Here is a 20,397-nt window from a genome sequence, read left to right on the forward strand (position 1 = left end):
TCACATTTTTCTGAGCCTCCATCTTCTTGTTGGTGCTGTACTTTCCCGTCCCTTGCAGCTGCTTGAAAGAAGTCCTTTTCTTCCGGATCGCTTCTTTCCGACCAGCCAGACTTTTATGTACCTCCAACGAAGATGGATCTCTTTCCGTGACGTATCCTTTTTCTCTTACCCCAGCGACGGTGACCGTGTAAAGCAAATACAAAAATATTAGTACACAGATAGATTATAGATTCTCTGCAAAAGATTTTGTTTTAATTCTGGTACTCTAAGGGAAGTATCGCTTCTCCTGTACGAATTATCGGGTCCTAGACGCTCAGACACTCCACTGACCGCGTCTCTCCTGCCCGCTAATTCACATTACCAGCGACCCTCAGCCTTAAGACCAAAAACAAACGCAAAATCTACGCAGTGGGCCTGGCTCGCCAATGTAAAGGGGGAATATTAATCACCAATATTTATGCAAATATCGATAATTAATATTCATAAATAGGAGGAGCCGTCTATTGATGACTCCGCCTATTTATACCTTTATGTAATAACAATACAATACTTTCGCTATGCTCTACACTAATCACTACACTAGCTGCATGCGCCTTACTAACTCACTACCGCTAACAAGTACACGCTACACAACGGGTACAAATATTACGGTATTTATTATCGCCTGACACACACGATATACAGTAAATACACAGCACTACACATATACAATCCTAAACTACACTACACGTTCCCAAATTCCACCCATAAACTATCTATACAATTCACACATACAAGTATATTCACAGCCCACCCACCTGGTTCTATTTACTATCCCTATGGGGTACGACGAGGGTTAACTATGAAATATTACAGGGTAACTAGGGTATCAGGGCAGGGACTAGGGTAAATCAGGGCAATAGGGTTACAAGGGGCAGTATAGGGTCAGGGATATAAAGGGTAAAACGTTGGTGGGATAGTGGTAGGGATCAAGGGTAATAATAAGGGGGTAAATCAGGGGTTATAGGGTATCAGGGGTAATAGGGTTCAGGAGTTTATAGGGTTATGGGGAGGAGTGGGGGTTCGTTGGTGGGATAGTGGGGGGTTAATAGAGTGGGGGTTCGTTGGTGGGATAGTGGGGTTAATGGGGGTTCGTTGGTGGGATAGTGGGGGGGGGATACTTAGTCCTTCCGCTCGTTGCCTAGGGGATGCTCGTCGTCCTGGGGATGATCCTTCAGGGAGGGTGGGCGGCCGGCTCTCTTCTCCCCCAGTGCAGGGCCTGCCGGACTTATATGTCCGGCCACCCGCACTGCCGTACCGCCCACACAGTGGCGCGTGAGCGCGCACCACAGTGAAGGATACGTGGGCCGGCGCGGTGAGATGACGTCACCGCGCCTGCACGCGCGCCGCAGGGCCGTGTGCACTTGCTGACAGGCGGGAGATCCTTTGATCTCCCGCCTGTAACTCTCGGCATTCCGGACATCGCAATGGTAATTGCGATGCCAGAATGCACATAATAGAGAGAGCAGAGATATCTCCTCTCTCTCTATTATGCTTAATTATCTCCAGCAGGGTTGCAGATAATTAGAACAAAAGGATTCAAATTCTATAGAATTTGAATCCTTTGAGTTCACCAGAATGACCGGACCTTGTCCGGTCATCCTGGCGCCTTCACCCAGATTACATCAATGTGGATGCTTAGGGCACATTCACATTGATGCATCTGTGTCCATGTAGGGGGGGGGGGGGGGATTTATATGGTATGGGGCTATATATGATAAGGGGGCATATATATTAAGGGGGCACATATATATATATATTCAGGGGGCACATTATATGAATTCCCACAGGGGCATGAATGAGCCCCTGGGGAATATCAGAGGCGGATGGGCGCAGGTGCTGGGCACATCTGCGCACATCGCCCTCTGAGGGGAACATTATGCACCGCTAATACATATATATATATATATATATATATATATATGCATGCCCCAGTAGGCATGCATATATATTTATGCATACCTGCCACCCTTCCTCAACTATCTGGACTGACATTCTGCTGTTTGGCCACAAGATGCTGCTGTTTCCTAAACACAGCTAACAGACTGCATATTTTTCCATATTCATAAGAAATAGGGTTACAAACCCTGGAGAGGAAGAGAGAGGAGCCATCTTGGGGAGAGCTTGGAAAGGATCAGGAGCTGTGTGTGAGGAGGATCCATCGACATCCAGGTGTGGGAGCACCCTTCGGTGACCAGAGCTGCAGCCCAGAGGAGCTGAGTGTGTCCAAGGCCCTGATCCTGTCCAGAGGAACGAGATTGCTTCCAGGAACGCTGATGAGAGCTGAGGACCAAAGCAACATACACTGTGGTACTGCATGCTTGTTGGAGAAGCTTTTGGTCAGTTCACAGTCACCAGTGGATGCAGAGCAGACCCGGGTCGGTAGGGCTGATCATGCACAAGCCTCACCACAGTGTTGGCGCCTAGAATCCCAGAGACGGAGACCAGGACTGTAGTTAGATAGGATTTCTGTTTGTGTCAGGCCACAAGTGTTGCTGGCTGTTCATTGCAAGAACTCCACAATTTAAACTGACATTTCACACTAGAGAACTGATAAACTTCCCCACAAACTCAAGCCAGGCTGGCGTTTTGGCTCAGAAGGAATACTCAGACACGTGCTCCAAGACCAGTTTTGGGAGGGGGAATACTGTAGAGCATTGTAAGTTTGTAAGCTGTTGTGCTGCATCGCAGGCTAGCCCATACGTAGCACACATCCATACAGTTGTTCTTTATTTTTAGGGTAATAACAGGTAAGGCGTGGCTCTGTAGTTGTGCCCGCCACTTTACTGCCACTTTTCCTCCGGCTTCCGTTGAAGGGCGCCGAGCTGTGCAGCACAAGGGTCTCAGCCTTCGGGCTGGGTGTATGTAAATTTATTGTATGTTCCCAGCATTTGTCGTTGTGCTCATCGCCACGTTTAAGTAAAATACTGTTTTGGCAAAAACTGGTGTTGGAGTTGCTTTCCTCGCTTTGCTGTATCCTGGGGAGCCGACTTTGCTGTATCCTGGGGAGCCCACCCCAGTACATGGCTTACAACTTGGCATAGTTGGCAGGATACAGAGACCGTTATGGACGGGAATGCGGAGGGAGACCTTCCCCCCGGCACCAACGGTGCCGTCCAGGACCCAGCTCAGGGTGTGCCAGTGCAAGGCCAACTTGCCCCAACACCGCTGGAACAACCAGGCCCAGTGCCGCCGATACAGCTTGCCCCCACCATGGGCTGATGTTAAACTTCCGACCGCCACAGTAGCTGGGCATCCTGCGGTGGTACACAAGAAGCTAAGCCCTATGCGTGAGGAACACATCCTATATGCCAGGAGCACCGTTATGGAAGCCGAGTTAGAAGGCCAGAAGGTACGCTGCCTAGTTGATAAAGAGTCGAAGTGCACCCTTATGACTCTGGAGTTCTTCGAGAGACACTTTGGACACATGATGGAGCCGGAAGACGGGAGCGTCATCAGGCTGGCGGCTGCCAATAACAGAGAGATGAACGTCCGAGGGATAGTCTGGATGCGGGTCTGATTGTTTGGGCAAGACGTCGGCAATAAAGGGGTTGTGCTGGTGGACCATTCCTCTCGGAGAGGAATGGATGTGATGCTAGGTATGAATGTTCTGAAAGACCTGGACCATCAACTCTATGCCAAAGAAGGGCCTACGGCAGTCGGGCTCTGAGGGAGTCAGAGCGCAATCCTGACAACTATAGCTCCTTTAAATTGGACCTACTGGCACTGGAAAGTGAAAGACTGGGTCCGGACCAAGATCTGGCGATGGCCAGAAGAGTTACTCCAGAGAGCCAGAAGTTGTTGAGGCAGTGGGATAAGCTAACTGTTACCCAGGGCCTCCTTTGTCGGACCCTATACTTAGAATCAGTGCTGCAATACCGGCAACAGATTGCCATCCCCATGTCATTGGGACTGGAAGATGCCCGGGAAGCCTATGAGAGGGATGCCCATTTCGGGTAAAACAAAACGTTCAAGTGGCTCCAACGGCTGGTATACTGTCCAGATTTGGCAGACATGGTGGCCGAGGCATGTCTTAAGTGTCCTGAACAGCGGGCTCCTGTCCAAGCCATCCAGACCTCCATGCCCCTAGAGCTCCTTATGATCGATTATGTACAGACTGGGTACTCTATCTCAGGACACTCATACTGTCTAGTCATGACAGATCATTTCACAAAGTATGCGGTGGCTGTACCCACCAGAGACCAGACGGCAGAGTCAGCCGGTGAAGCGGTCTGCAAACACTTTATACAGGTGTTTGGGTGTCCACAGAGGATACATTTAGACCAGGGGGCATGTTTTCAGGGTACTCTAATGAATGAGCTGTACCAACTGTATTGGATAAACTGTTCCCGCAACACACCATATCACCCCCAGGGAAACAGGGCGTGCGAGCAGTTCAACCACACCTTGCTCCAGATGCTGTGGACTCTGGTGGACAGCCAAAAGGCTTAGTGGCCCGAGTACCTACCCAAACTCATGTGGGCCTATAACAGGGTACACAGTACTACCGGATACTCCCCACATATGCTCATGTTTGGGAGAGCCAGACAGGAGATTGAAGATCTCCACATGCCCGATCCAATGGAGCCACCACCGAGAAATACCACATGGGTGCAAGAGCACTGCTTCCAGCTGAGAGCGATTCACAATGTTGTGAGGGAGCGCCTGAGACAAGTGGTACACCCTAACCCAAGACCAGTGCAGAGGGATGGGAATGCGCTGGGTAATCGAGTGATGGTCAGAGCCAAGTGCCCATCTGGGAAGCTGGGAGGCGGTCCCATACACGGTGAAGAGGAAGGTAGACCCTGCCATACCGGTCTATGAGGTAGAGACAATAGGGACTTAGGATCCCTCACAAAACTTGCACCGTAACATGTTGAGGCATTGTAATTTTGATTAGCCCGTGTGAGTGGAGGAGATACTTCCTCCTGCTCAGAGTACAGAGGAAATCCCCTTAGAGGAGGATGAGGAATGGTGAGTTGTCCCTGCCCTGGTACCCACAGAGGCTTCCACTCAGGGAAAGTGTTGAGCAGTCGGCAGCTCCTCCCCTATTAGATATACCTGACATCCCCAGTGCTTCTGAGCCTATCACTCTGCGAAGGTCAACCAGGGCCAATGCTGGTGTGTGCCCCCACAGCGCTATGCCCAGGATGAGTTTGTATGGGAGGGTTGCTGAGGACGATAACCTCTAGTGGGGTGGCATGTGAGATAGGAAAACAGCTCTCATTTCTGACTCTGAACACTGTTTGTGTAAATTAAGTTAGAGGACCTTTTATCTGTTTAGCCCTAGTCTAATCAGGGTCTTACCTTACAAAGCGGCCCCCACTGATGTTATCGCACTTTTTTAATTTTTTGTCCCCCGTTGATTTCGGCACCTTATATTCTAATTAGCCGATTTGGTTATACTAGGCGGAGACTGGAGCGGTTCTCTTCTCCCTGGCTGTGAGCGCATCCAATCAGAGCGCACTGCTCATAACCAGGGAGGAGCTCATTCTCCCTGGCTATGAGCGGTTCGCTCTGATTGGATGCGCTCACAGCCAGGGAGAAGAGAACCGCTCCAGTCTCCGCCTAGTATAACCAAGTCGGCTAATTAGAATATAAGGCGCCGAAATCAACGGGGGACAAGTGCGATGACATCAGTGGGGGCCGCTCTATAAGATAAGACCATAATTAGACTAGGGTTAAACAGATGAAAGGTCCTCTTTAAATATCTGGACTGACATTCTGCTATTTGGTCACAAGATGCCACTGTTTCCTTAACACAGCTAACAGACTCCAAGCCTGCAGAGGAAGAGAGAGCAGCTATCTTGGGGAGAGCTTGAAAGAGGATCCAGGAGCTGTGTGTGAGGAGGATCCATCGACATCTAGGTGTGGGAGCACCCTTCGGTGACCATACCTGCAGCCTAGTGAAGCTGAGTGTGTCCAAGGCCCTGATCCTGTCCAGATGAACGAGGATTGCTTCCAGGAACGCTGATGAGAGCTGAGAAGCAAAGCAACATACACTGCGGTAGCGCATGCTTGTTGGAGAAGCTTTTGATCAGTTCACAGTCACCAGTGGATGCAGAGTAGACCCGGGTCGGTAAGGCTGATCATGCACGAACCTCACCACAGTGTTGGCGCCTAGAATCCTAGAGACTGAGACCAGGCCTGTAGTTAGTTAGATAGGGTTTCTGTTTGTGTCAGGCCACAAGTGTTGCTGGCTGTTCATTGCAAGGACTCCACAATTTAAAGTGACATTTCACACTGGAGAACTGATAAACTTCCCCACAAACTCAAGCCAGGCTGGCATTTTGGCTCAAAAGGAATACTCAGACACGTGCTCTAAGACCAGTTGTGGGAGGGGAAATACTATAGAGCACTACTATAGAGCACAGGGTAATACCAGGTAAGGCGTGGCTGTGTAGTTGTGCCCGCCAGTAGGTAAATTATCGCACTTTCCTCCGGCTTCCATCGAAGGGCGCCGCGCTGTGCAGCACAAGGGTCTCAGCCTTTGAGCTGGGTGTATGTAAATTATTGTATGTTCCCAACATTTGTGGTTGTGCTCATTGCCACAATTAAGTAAAATACTGTTTTGGCAAAAGCTGGTGTTGGAGTTGCTTTCCTTGTTCGTGACTTCGCTGTATCCTGGGTAGCCCACCCCGGTATACGGCTTACATACCAATAGCCAATAGAAGTGAATGAGGGAGCAATGATTGTGGTAGTGATCATTCTTCCCCATTCACTTTGCATCGGCCTGTCTAATAGGCTCATGCAAACGAGCCCTGATTACCTTTTTTTTTTTTTTTGCAGCCCCTTGAAATAGTGCAATGTGACAATGTGGCCCCTAAACCAAAAAAGGTTGTGCACCCCTGCCTTACATTCTATTTCATCTCAGGGATGTCAGTAAAATATTAAAAGGAACTGTGCTTGGTGGTATTCCATTGTTAACTTTCAGCCATCCTGTATTTATACCATTTACAGCTACTCTTTGTCTTTGATCACTTACCAGGATTTTATCCCTGGTCCTCTGGTCTCTCTGGCTTGTTCTGTATGGTAAAATCATTCAGTCACTATTTCGTGGTATCGATTATGGTGTGGTGTTACATGGGTTGTAGGGGCCCACACACACCTTCATATGAGTGTAAATATAATAATGCTTTGTTACAATGGCGGTTCTCCTGTACCACTGTACTATCTTTGCCAGTGTCGGCTGTTTGTGGGAGCGATTAAGGGCCATCTCCTGGTATGGCTATTCACTAGTGCCACTGCTCAGTGTATCCTGGTCCTGGATACTTGTGCTGTGATTTGTGCCTTAGTGGTTGTACTTCGCCTCAGTTCTGTAATGCAAGTGTTAATCCATTTCTTAGTGTGTGTGTCTGCATCTGTTGGACTAATGAGTTTGTTAAGGCTGAGTTCACGTCACCATTATTTTTCCGTTCTTCTGATCCGTCAAAAAAACTGAAAAATAAAGAAAAAAACGGATCCTGAGCATCAGTTATGCACATTTGGCACCCATTTTTTAAATTTATTTTATGCACTTATATAGTATTACTATATTCCGCAGCACTTTACATTAGCACCAAGCTGTCCCCAGTGGGGCTGACAATCTAAGTTCCCTATCAGTATGTCTTTGGAGTGTGAGAGGAAAAAAGAGTATCCAGAGGAAATACACACAAACACAAGGAGAACATACTGTACAAACTCCATGCAGATGGGGTCCTTGGTCGGATTCAAACCTACCACCCCAGAATTTCTGCCATTTCCGTCAGAGATCCTTTATTTTAGATGAAAAAAAGTCCTAGTTCGTACTTTGTGTCTGGATTGTTCTGGGTTGTCACACTCTGAATTCTGCCTTAGGCCGAGTTCACACGAACGTGTGTGACCCGTGCCTGTGCTGCGGCCCGCAAATAGCGGGCTGCAATGCACGATCGCCGGCCGTAGGTCAGCCGCATCGGATCGCGGACCCATTCACTTTAATGGGTCCGCGATCAGCCCGTTCCGCTAAAAGGTAGGACATGTTCTATCTTTTTGCGGAACGGAAGTACGGGACGTAACCCCACGGAAGCACTTCGTAGTGCTTCCGAATTGTCCCGTCCCGTGTGGCCGTTCCGCGATTCCGGATTTGCGGACCCATTGAAGTGAATGGGTCCGCATCTGTGATGCGGAATGCACACGGAACTGTCGCCGTGTATTGCGGCCCGCGATTTCGGGGCCGCAATACGACCACGGATCACACACGTGTTTGTGTGAACTTAGCCTTAGTTTGTTTGCCAAATTCTGTTCTGTGCCACAGTCTGAAGTATCTGTTGTGTTAGTACAATTGAATGTCTAAGTTCGTGATGTCCATCTTCTATGTCTCAACTGTGTCCAGTTCCTGCAATCCATGTTTGGGTTTCTGATTCGTTTATTTGCCAGTGCTCCATGTTTTCTCTCATGCCTGTATTCTGTGTTTTTGTCTGGTTCAGAATAATGTCATGCCTGAGTCTCTTGTGTTTTCACCAGTGTCTCTGACCTAAGTAGGTCATCTGCCAAGTACACCGGGACCATTCAAGGAGGTAGCGTTCTGGTCACTAACCCACAGCGAAGTCCACAAAGATGTAACATAGTACATAGTACATAAGGCCGAAAAAAGACATTTGTCCATCCAGTTCGGCCTGTCATCCTGCAAGTTGATCCAGAGGAAGGCAAAAAAACCCTGTGAGGTAGAAGCCAATTTTCCTCACTTTAGGGGAATAAAAGATTCCTTCCCGACTCCAATCAGGCAATCAGAATAACTCCCTGGATCAACGACCCCTCTCTAGTAGCTATAGCCTGTAATATTATTACGCTCCAGAAATACATCTAGGCCCCTCTTGAATTCCTTTACAGAGGTTAAAGGGTGAATACTGGGGAGGCGCCAGAATAACACCCTTAGGCCCCTTTCAGATGAGTGAGTTTTCCGCGCGGGTGCAATGCGTGATATGAACGCATTGCGCACGCACTGAATTCGGACCCATTCATTTCAATTGGTCTGTGTATATGAGCGTTGTTTTTCACGTATCACTTGTGCGTTGCGTGAAAATCACAGCATGTTCTATATGCTGCGTTTTTCACGCAGCCCTGGCCCCATAGAAGTGAATGGGGCTTTAGTGAAAAACACATTGCATCCGGAAGCAAGTGCAGATGCAATGTGTTTTTCACTGATGGTTGCTAGGAGATGTTGTTTGTAAACCGTCAGTTTTTTTATCACGTACGTGAAAAACGCATCAAAACGCATTGCACTCGCGTGGAAAAAACGGAACAACTCTACTAATGGTATCTAATGTAACTGCAGGCAGGCAATGTTTAACTATAGATATGTTCGATCCAGCAGCCTGTACTTACGATCATAGCAGGCTGAAGGCAGGAGGCTGGGCAGGTGGGCACTGGCAGCGTAACTTCCTACGTCACGTGCCTGCTCCGCCCACTTTATGAATGAAGCAGACGGCGCAGGCACGTGATGTAGGAAGTGATGTTGCCAGTGCCCGCCCGCCCGCCCAGCCTCCTGCCTTCAGCCTGCTATGATCGTAAGTACAGGCAGCTGGATCGAACATATCTATAGTTAAACATTGCCTGCCTGCAGTTACAGTAGATACCATTAGCACAGTGAGCGGGGCCTGGTGCAATAGAATACAATGACTGCACTGGACCCCATTTAAAAACTAGTGTAGATGCCAGCCCCTACCCCCCGTATTGGGGGTCATTCACAGTGGCTGACACTGTTATGGGGGGATCTGTGGATGTCAAATAGCATAAGATGCTATTTATCTGTCATCCACAGATCCCCCCCATAGCAGTGTCATGCCATCCACAGATGTCCCCATAATAGTGCCATCCACAGACGACCCCATAACAGTGTCAGCCACAGACCCCATAACAGTGCCATCCATAGACCCCCATAACAGTGCCATCCACAGACCCCCATAACAGTGCCATCCACAGACCCCCATAATAGTGTCATTCACAGGCTACCATTAGTTCAAACCCCACCAAAAGCACACCTTTTGGTTCAAAATATTTTTTTTCTAATTTTCCTACTCAAAAAACCTAGGTGCGTCTTATGGGCCGGTGCGTCTTATAGGGCGAAAAATACGGTATATTGATTTAAGCTCTGCAAAATATTTTCCCATATTGCAGTAACAAATATGGATTAAATAGAGATATAAATACAGATAGCAAAAACATATGTTGCATATTAAAAATAGCTATGTGCTGGCTGCATTAACTAACATTAGCTCCATATACAGGAACATGCACATACAGAACAACACAACAGGAAATATCCTTGTTGAATCCCAGTTAACTGATTCATATCATCAGATGTACATGACCTGGTCTTTGCAGATGGCACCCACTCAGGAGCTGAGGGGGCACCACAGCCTCAGGGTGCCTGCTGTTTAACCCCTCAGACACTGTGATCAATTGTGACCATGGCATCTGAATGGTTCTTTTCCAGGAGCACTGTACTCCTGGAGACCGAACGGCTCCCTTGCGCCGAGATCAAGGGAGTGATTCAGTTGCTATGGCAGCCTCAGCCTTCTGAAAGCTCCAAGGCTTGCTATAGCGAAGTTTCTATCAGGGCCTGCCTGTGCCAGGGCTTGATAGGAACAGACTAATTCAGACTTACCATTGCAGTTTATGGGAGAAGTGATCAGAGGATTGCATGTTAAAGTCCCCTAAGCATTAAAACACAAGTTCTCCAACAGAGATTTGGAACAAAACCTAGTGGCTCCTTGGGGCCTTGCCTACATTCCAATTTAGCTACCCTCCCCCCAGGTGGCATGGAAAACGGTCAGGAAGGCCTTTGGGCTCCCCTATTCTATATAAAATAGGATGCCATTGTGGGTGCATCCTGAGTTTCCCCAAGGGAGACATGTGATGTTTTAGGGCGGAACATCTGATGCATGTGGATGAGAAACACTGGTTGTCTCCCTGGGAATTGAAGGAAAGATACCAACTGCCTGATTCCCACTTTCTACACATCATGCAAGTGCTGGCTTTCTGCAGAGTTCGTGACTTATCTAAGGAAGCACTCACGACCACCTTTGATGATATAATACGAATCACCCCGCGTATGGTGTCACTTTCGGGTCTTTATAGAGCCATGTATGGCAATTTTGTGAAAGTATCACCATCCAAGCTCTTCTCTAAATGGGAAGAAATCATGATGGACACTAAGATCAGGGAGAAAATTTTGGAGGGCTGGGCAAAGGTCCACTCCTGTGTCATCAATGAGAGATGGCGGGAAACCTACTTCAAGATCATGCATAATGCCATATATGGCTTTAATTTCCTGGCCTCTCCCAGATTCCCAGAGCGCATTACCCATTGCCCAAAATGTAAAGAACCGGCCTCAGATTTCTGGCATAGTATATGGTCATGTCCCCAGGTGTCAAAGTTTTGGAAGGATTTGACAACATATACAGTATTGGGAAATACTGGTCCATCAACCTTCCAGTAGTACCTCAGATATTACTATTTTATTACATTCGCTTATCGGTACCCCAATCCTCTCGTTCTCAGAATGCCCCTTTCTTCCTCCATTCGATACTGCTGGTTGCCAAGAGAGTTTTATTACAATACCTCCATGCCTGACATAGCAGTGATTTCTCAACTGAGGCTGTTGTTGAGATATGATCGGATTGAGGCAGAGAGGCACAAGGAGGGATCAGTCACTAAGTTCTTCCAAAAGTGGAAGACCTTCCTCATCACTCATTTTAGTCCCACTGAAATCTCAGAAGTGGTTAAACCATTTCATTATACCTCCTGGTACCTTATTTCCTCTCTAAAGGGCACTTTAGGCGCCCTTCAAGTGTAGCCCGCCCCCTCTTCCCCCCCTTCCATTTTTATCTCTCTCTTCCTTGTTTTGTCCCTTTCCCCCTTTGTCATTTGAATATATGTCATTTGGTAATTGTCATTGTTACTTGTAACAAGACATAGATGGGTTCTCATGGTAATAATATATAACTCAGAAACTAATGCATGTTCCACTCCCCTTCTTCCTTTCTGTTCTATGGTTGAAAATGTTTCAGTAAAAAGAATAAAAAAATAAAAAAATTCAAAAATATGGTATCACTATAATTGTTCTGACTCTGTGAAAGAAGGGAACAAGTCAGTTTTACTGCATAGGGAACGCCGTAAAAACGAAGCCATAAAACTATAGTAGAATTGTTGGTCTTTTTCCAATTCCACCCCATATGGAATTTATTTACATTTTATGGAATTTTAAATTGTGCCATTAGAAAGTACATCTTGTCTTGCAAAAATGTGAACGAAAAAAAAAAAGTTAGGACTGAAACTGAAAATCTCTGTGGCATGAAGGTGTTAAAGGCTAAAACATCACTTTTTCAACTGGTCTTTATTAAAAATATTGAGTTGCTCTCTCACAAAGGGTTAACTGTTTTTCTAGCTGTGTGAATGGTACTTTCACTTTGTGCTGATCATCTAATAACCCTTAGGCCTCTTTCACACGGGCGTTGCGGGAAAATGTGCGGGTGCGTTGCGGGAACACCCGCGATTTTTCTGCGCGAGTGCAAAACATTGTAATGCGTTTTGCACTCGCGTGAGAAAAATCGCGCATGTTTGGTACCCAAACCCGAACTTCTTCACAGAAGTTCGGGCTTGGGATCGGTGTTCTGTAGATTGTATTATTTTCCCTTATAACATGGTTATAAGGGAAAATAATAGCATTCTGAATACAGAATGCATAGTAAAACAGCGCTGGAGGGGTTAAAAAAATAAATAAAATATTTAACTCACCTTTGTCCACTTGATCGCGTAGCCCAGCATCTCCTTCTGTCTCCTTTGTTGAATAGGACCTGTGGTGAGCATTAATTACAGGAACAGGACCTTTGATGACGTCACTCCGGTCATCACATGATCCATCACCATGGTAAAAGATCATGTGACGCACCATGTGATGACCGGAGTGACGTCATCAAAGGTCCTGTTTCTGTAATTAATGCTCACCACAGGTCCTATTCAACAAAAGAGACAGAAGGAGATGCCGGGCTACGCGATCAAGTGGACTAAGGTGAGTTTAATTTTTTTTAACCCCTCCAGCGCTGTTTTACTATGCATTCTGTATTCAGAATGCTATTATTTTCCCTTATAACTATGTTATAAGGGAAAATAATAATGATCGGGTCTCCATCCCGATCGTCTCCTAGCAATCGTGCGTGAAAATCGCACCGCATTCGCATTTGCTTGCGGATGCTTGCGATTTTCACGCAACTCCATTCACTTCTATGGGGCCTGCGTTGCATGAAAAACGCAGAATATAGAGCATGCGGCGATTTTCACGCAACGCATAAGTGATGCGTGAAAATCACCGCTCATGTGGACAGCCCCATAGAAATGAATGAGTCGGTATTCAGTGCGGGTGCAATGCGTTCACCTCACGCATCGCATCCGCGTGGAATACTCGCCCGTGTGAAAGGGGACTTAGGGTCCATTCACACGTCCTCAATTCTGTTCCGCATTTTGCGGAACCAAATTGCGGACCCATTCATTTCAATGGGGCCGCACGATGTGCTGCCCGGATCCGGAAATGCGGATCTGCACTTCCGGGTTCGCAACTGAGGCCAAGATTAGGCATATTCTATTATAGTGCCGGCGATGTGCGGTCTACAAAATGTGGAACGCACATTGCCGGTGTCCGTGTTTTGCGGATCCGTGGATCCGCAAAACACATACGGATGTGTGAATGGACCCTTATTATGCCACTAATGTCAGATAGGTACAAGTCAAAGAGGTGGGACCCGCAACTATTGCCACCACGAAGCTCCCAAAGAGAACAAGAGTGCATCGTTCATGTGCGGCCGTCCTCCATTCATTTCTAAAGAGTGCTGAAAACATTGCGGCCCACAAACGGCGGGTCGGCAATCCACGGCCGCCGGCCGTGTGCATCACGCATCACGCATCACAGATGCGGACCCATTCACTTGAATGGGTCTGCAATTCCGGAGATGCGGAACGGAGTCACGGAACGGAACACCGGAAGCACCACGGAGTGCTTCCGTCGTGTTTCTTTCCGTTGTTCCGCACCGCAAAAAAATATAACATGTCTTTTTTTTTTTGCGGTGTGGACAGACCACGGACCTATTTAAGTTGAGTAGTGTCTTTTGACCAAGACCCTCTAGGGATGGATGCAGTAGAAGCTGTTGCATCTCTTTTGTTGATCACTAGGCATCTTTATGTTCTAGAATGTGCTCCAATAGTTTATGTCTTGAAATAGTGATCATATGCCCTGATGTGACTGTATTCTTATGGTTACCATTCCATTTGCCTTGCTCGGCAGAGAGATCATGCGGCCTGATCATCTGTGCAGACGCATCGCTAGTACAAGATAATGACTTTTGTGGCATATTAAGAGGGAGATGGAAGAAGTGCAGCCAAGATAATGCACAACACGTGGGAGATGCATCACTGTTTTGGGAGGCAGCCAAATTGGTTCTTTGAGGGAAAAATAATATTTTGTGTAGTTCTGAAAAACAGGAAAAAATGTCTTATGAATTTAATTCTCCAGTCCAAGTTTTTAACCATTAATGGACCAAAAGTGGTGGAAGGCATCAGAGAATAGACTAAATGCTGAAGAAGCTGCTGGCCCTGTGCAATATGCAATGAGAAGCACAGTCAACCATTTGTGGTCCTGGAGATAGGTGATAATGGTCGAACCCTTTTTAAAAACTGTATTGCTTGCCAGTTTTCACCCTGGTGTCCTACACACTGTGTGGATAATATTTGCTAGAACCTCATCCAGTTGGCTGCTACTGTAAGAGTGCCACTACATGGTGCGGTCATATCATGGTTGTGAAGTGGCCGTGCTGTGTTCAAGCACCATGCGCCTGTGGGATCTAATTAAACTAATGACTGCACTGTTCAATGGGTCTGTATTCTTAATGGCCGCAGGGTATTGAAGGTACTCTAATGCAGTACCGTGTGGTTGTACCCTAATATGTAGAGGATTTTCCAGCCACAAATCCAGACAGAAAATGATGTAGCATAACTGCTATGTGTGAATATACCCTAATAGTGCAAGCCAGTGTCACACCACTAATATTGCTAGCCATGGTGTTCCCTGTAATATACTAATTCCAGTGAATATTTTAATAAAACTCTGTGTTGCGCCATTCCTCTGTTATTAATTTGTGGACAATTGAGTGTGTCACCAGTTGGGGGAGTGTCCCTACACATTACAGTGCTGACTGTAACAGGCTATGTAGGGACATGTTCCTATGATAAAGGGAATGGCAAAACACCGTTCTAGAAGGAATTGCAGAAGATCAGGACAGCACAGATTTATGACAAAAGATGCTCAGAATTGTTAATTCATGGGCCATACAAGTATTTACTAAACTAGGCAGGAGAACAGACAGGTCCCCTTTAAAGGGGTTGTCTCATGAATTAGACAACTCCTGGTCATATGGCCTACTAGGGTATATGGGCACCATAGAGGGTGAACAGTGTCCCGCTCTTGTTTTGGCACCGTCGAACCGTCCATTATTAGATGGCCCTTCATTTAAATAGCTACCATGTAATCCTACATTACCCCTGCCACGGCTGCTGAAGGGAAATTATCCTTTTAGGGAAATAAAGGATAAATAAAACCCATATTCTGTTAGTAAGAAATACCCAATATCATGTTAGATCTAACAATAGTTTTCTGCAAAAAAAAAGTACGTGGAACAAAATCCATTATTACATTGTGTCACACTTGTATATACTTACACATAGCACATGTCATGTTACCACAGCGGGTGCATAAGCCAAGTGTGACTTGGCACAAGTCCCTCATCTCTATAGCCAGAGCAACTAAACGCTTGTTCAATAGCATATACACTATTATACAGTGCGCACAACTGCTAAACGTTAAAGAGAATCTGTCACCACAAAATGCAATGCAATCTGAAAGCACCATGTCATACAGCAGGAGGATATATATTTAGTTTTGTGGGAAAAGGTTCAGTAAAACCTGTAATTTATACATTATATCTTTTCTTTTTATATCTCCTGTGAACAGCTATCGGTACAGAGAGGAGGTGTTATCAGTGACTGACAGCTATCTCTTATACACACAATGCCATCAGTTTCTGATAACCCCTCCCTCCTGTACCAAATGTTTTTCACAAGGCTGCAAAAAAGCAAAGTTATAAATGTATAAATTACTGAATTTTTTCCCTCAAATATATATATATCAATCTGCTCAGCTCCTCCTGCTCTGTGAGATTGTGGAACAGCTCTGCCTGTATAATGTTTATGCCTAAATTGTATTGTAACTGTCATTTGGCATTCCGGACACTAGAGGCCACTGTTTTGCAGCTACAGCCAGCACACTCTGGGATTTGCATATGCAAAGCAGATGATGACTCATGCAGGCTGCTTCTGAGTAAACCAGGAAGTCTGAGCTGATCTGACATGGTGGAAGGATTGTGCTGTGAGAGACTGGATCCGATTCCATCCTGGCTTGCGGATGTCCGGCAGTGAATGGACTCAGAGGAAGGAGAGTAGCTGTCATCCCCTTACTGGATCCAGCTCTTTGTAAGAGAGATTGTCCCAGGAAGACTATTTACAGTGTGTGGACAGAAGCCTTATTACCAAGCAAGGCCGCACGATTGCTAAGAGGTTGGTGGCCATCCCGGTTAAGCGGCATCCTCGGGCCCAGAATGGACGCAGGCCAGTACACCTGGTTACTGATTGTACTATACTGTGTGGCGCCTAAAGTAACAGAGACTAGCCTAGGCCTTGTATTAGCTAGATAGTTAGGGTTATATCTTTGTTAGGCCTTACTGTACTGGACTACAGCGCAGTAATTGACTTGCAGGCTCTGCTGCTTCTGCCACCGTTTAGGTGTGTCCTCTGTAGCGGCACAGCACGGCTTGTAGGCTCTGCTGTGTGCGCCAACGGGCTAGGCCTGTCCCACGGACGAGGACGGTGACTGTGGGCCTGGGGTATTACTTATTCTGTTTATACTTGTGTTATTACTATTTCCAAAGTAAAGTTTCTGTTCTTGCATATAAAGCTGGTGTCGGTGTCGCTTTCCTTGTCTGTGACTTCGCTGTATCCTGGGGAGCCCACCCCGCTACACGGCTTACAGCTCTATAGCATGGTGCTGTCAGATTTCATTGCATTTTGTGGTGACAGGTCCTCTTGAACTGGAAGTTCTCACAGAGTTTTTGGAGGAAGTTTTAAAGCAGATTTTCCTGCAGGTTTTTAAATCAAAGCCAGAAGTGGATTAGAAAAGAAACGGCAATATAAAGGAAGGACTTATACTTCTCATTCCTGCTGGATCCACTTCTGGCATTGCCTGAAAAACCTGCAGCAAAATCTGCCTTAAAACCTCCTCTAAAAAAACTCAGCGTGAACTTACTTTAATAGTCTATAGTGCAAAAACCATATTGGTTCTGCCTAATGGGAATTCTTATAGGACTTTTTCCAAATTTGCCTCACTCATTGCTAATTAAACGCTATAATCATGTAGCACACCAGAAAACACATATGCAGCGATAGATATTATCAGCAGTGATGGCCAGTTCGCCGTGTACGCCCGCGAACACATGCGGGCCTGCCATCTTAACTCACAAGTCCGGCGATGCACGGGTAAGTCCTTTCCTGTGCTCGAGCCGGTCTGAAACAAATGCGGTCACCGGGAGCAGGCAGTACCAAGAACAGCCGCCGGGGGCCTTCATCGGGCTGTTCTCAAAACTGCCTGCTCCCGGTGACCGCATTTGTTTCAGACCGGCTCCCGGTCCAGGCAAAGGTAAGGACTTACCTGTGCATCGCCAGACTTGTGAGTTAATATGGCAGCCCGCATGTGTTCGCGGGCGAACATGGCGAACTGGCCATCACTGATCATCAGTATACAGTATGTGTAACAGTCACAGTTTTTCAGATATCTGTTAGATAGGTCATTGCAAGGGAGCCAGCAGATTTGACCCCTATAAGGTGTTAACAGGGTGTTCCCATCTGGACATTTATAGCATATCCACAGGATAACCCACAAATACCATCTCTGGAAAGCTGGGTGGAGGTCCCTGCCCCATGACTCACGGCTGCTGTGAATGGAGAGGTGGCCATACGTGCACCGCTCTCTCTCTCTCGCTCTATCTGTTCTCTTCTGTGGGACTTCTGAAAATAGCTGAACATGCTTACTTTAATAGAGGAAGCGATGCATGGTGGCCACCTCTCCACCCACAGCATCTGGAATTTGGGGTCAGAGGACCCCACTTCTCAAGATATTTGTGGGTCCCAGAGGACTGGCACCTATTGGGAATTTATGGTATATTCTGTGCATACTACATAAATGTACAGATGGGAATAACCCTTTAAATACGCTATACAGGTCTTGGGGGAAGTCAGTTTAAGTGTGCTCATGTTTGCTGTGATAATGTAAGCATACCTGAGAAAATGAGGTTATATTCTTGTAGACACCCTACACTAATGAGGCCTAAAGTATCCACTAGGTGTTCCCTCTTCAGTGAAATGCCGCAACCTTCACCTCCCAAAACCCCTCCACTCTTAATTGACAACTCCTGGAAAGTACTTCGAATGATGCAGGAGACGTCAAACAGCGGAAAGTCTGGGTTTGGAAGGGAATGCTGCTGATAAGGCTACGTTCATGTCCGCTATGTCCGGTGAACGTTTCCGGTGGACTGTTCTGGCAGAGAACAGCCTGCTAGTCTCCATCAGATCCGGCATTGCCGAATCCAACAGATCACTGCCGGATCCCTATTGACTATAATGGAATCTGGCCACATTCCGACATAACTGCCGGGTTTCAGCCGGACAAATAACACTGCATGCAGCATTTTTGTCCAGCCGACAGCCAACATTTATGCCGGATCAGACTGCAGGACCATCTATATTGGAGATGTGAATGCAACCAAAGCCAGGGCACTTCACAGAGGAGTGAATACCCAGCAGATACAGGCAGGGGCAGACTAGGAACTTAAAGTGTCCCTGCAAAAAAGAAAAACTCAAAGCATTAGGTAGGCAAGTCTAAATAAACAGAAGGTGGGACAAGACAAGTAGGCGGTGCTAACACAAGCCACAAGTAGGCAGGGACAACAGAAGTAGGCTGGGCCGCAATACCGTAGTGTAGCACAAAATACCGCCCGAGCAAAACCAAATACCACAGTGCAGCATAAAATACTGCCCTACAGTTACATTCAGGAGCTGATGGACAGGTGCATAAGTATCTGATGCTCCTAGTATTAATTAATTAATGCTGAGAGCATCATATCATTAGTTACCTGGACAGCTGCCTTGAGAAGGGCTCGGGCAGCCCCCTGGGCATCGGTCCACCGGGAAATTTCCCTGTCTATGGCCAATCTGTCCATGGATACATTGTACACATTTACACAGGAAGGATACACTGTAGTCTTGTATGAGGCGAATATGCAGCATTAACTCATTACTAATTGGGCTACTGCAGTGTCCCACTCAGTGAAGGTTGTGGGCATTTCAGAATTTTGCATATGTTTATTAACCGTATTTTTGTATGTAGCTGCAATTCCTATTAAAAGGCTGTGGTAGGTCATTACATCTATTCACCCCTAGGTAGTGCTGGCGCCACACACACACACACACATATATATATATATATATATATTTTTTATATATATATATATATATATATATATATATATATATAGCTGGCGTTTGCTAATAAAGTTGAGTTGTTGAGTGAGAGAAGGAAGGAAAATGGATCAGAGTTAGTTGGTTGTTGTGAGGAGCAGAACAGGCCTAGTCCACCATGTAGCTGCCATATTTAGCCCCTTGGCTTTGGCCAGGCTAAGGGAGCACAAAGAGGAAGAACAATATTACAGCAGCACAGACCAGTGAGTTTATGTCTGGATATGGAGAAAATCTAGTGGAGATTAGAGCTAACTTAGCCAATGGACTTCACAAGCAACAGTGACCAATAGGAACATAAAAGTATCTGGACACAGCCGGATGATTAATGCGCAAAATGATCCTTTACCACATGCCTCTATGGACAGAGTGGACCGTAATTCTTCAGTGAGCATCCTTTTCAAAGAATGGAGCAGAAGACTGATGCCTGCCATTAGAGAGCTGCCCTGTGGATTGCTACTGACCAGTAAGAGTTTATTATATCCAGTACCTGAGTGCTAGAGTGTGGACAAAGTATAGACAGATATAGAGAGAAGGAAATTGGCAATTGCCAAGCCTGTTACAAGGAATACAGCTGAACCAATATTTATAATATTGCTTTACCATATAAATGAACTGTACTGACTACCTGAAGACAGAGAATTGATCAAGTAAAGTTCAACGGTTTTACTACTACTGACTCCTCATCCTTCCTACCACCTTCATTTGCACCTAATGGTGCTGGCGTCA

At 46.4% G+C, this 20,397-nt stretch overlaps 1 long non-coding RNA gene across 1 annotated transcript; it reads left to right on the forward strand.

The window, feature by feature from the left end:
* The first annotated feature begins 44 nt into the window (after nucleotides 1–44).
* On the forward strand, nucleotides 45–19,777 carry LOC120995412. The gene is made up of 3 exons (XR_005777588.1): nucleotides 45–179; nucleotides 9,507–9,510; nucleotides 19,767–19,777. It is a non-coding gene; the product is annotated as an uncharacterized LOC120995412 (long non-coding RNA).
* Nucleotides 19,778–20,397: the final 620 nt, after the last annotated feature.

This window comes from Bufo bufo, chromosome 3 (assembly GCF_905171765.1).
Source record: "Bufo bufo chromosome 3, aBufBuf1.1, whole genome shotgun sequence".
Taxonomy (NCBI): Eukaryota; Metazoa; Chordata; class Amphibia; order Anura; family Bufonidae; genus Bufo; species Bufo bufo.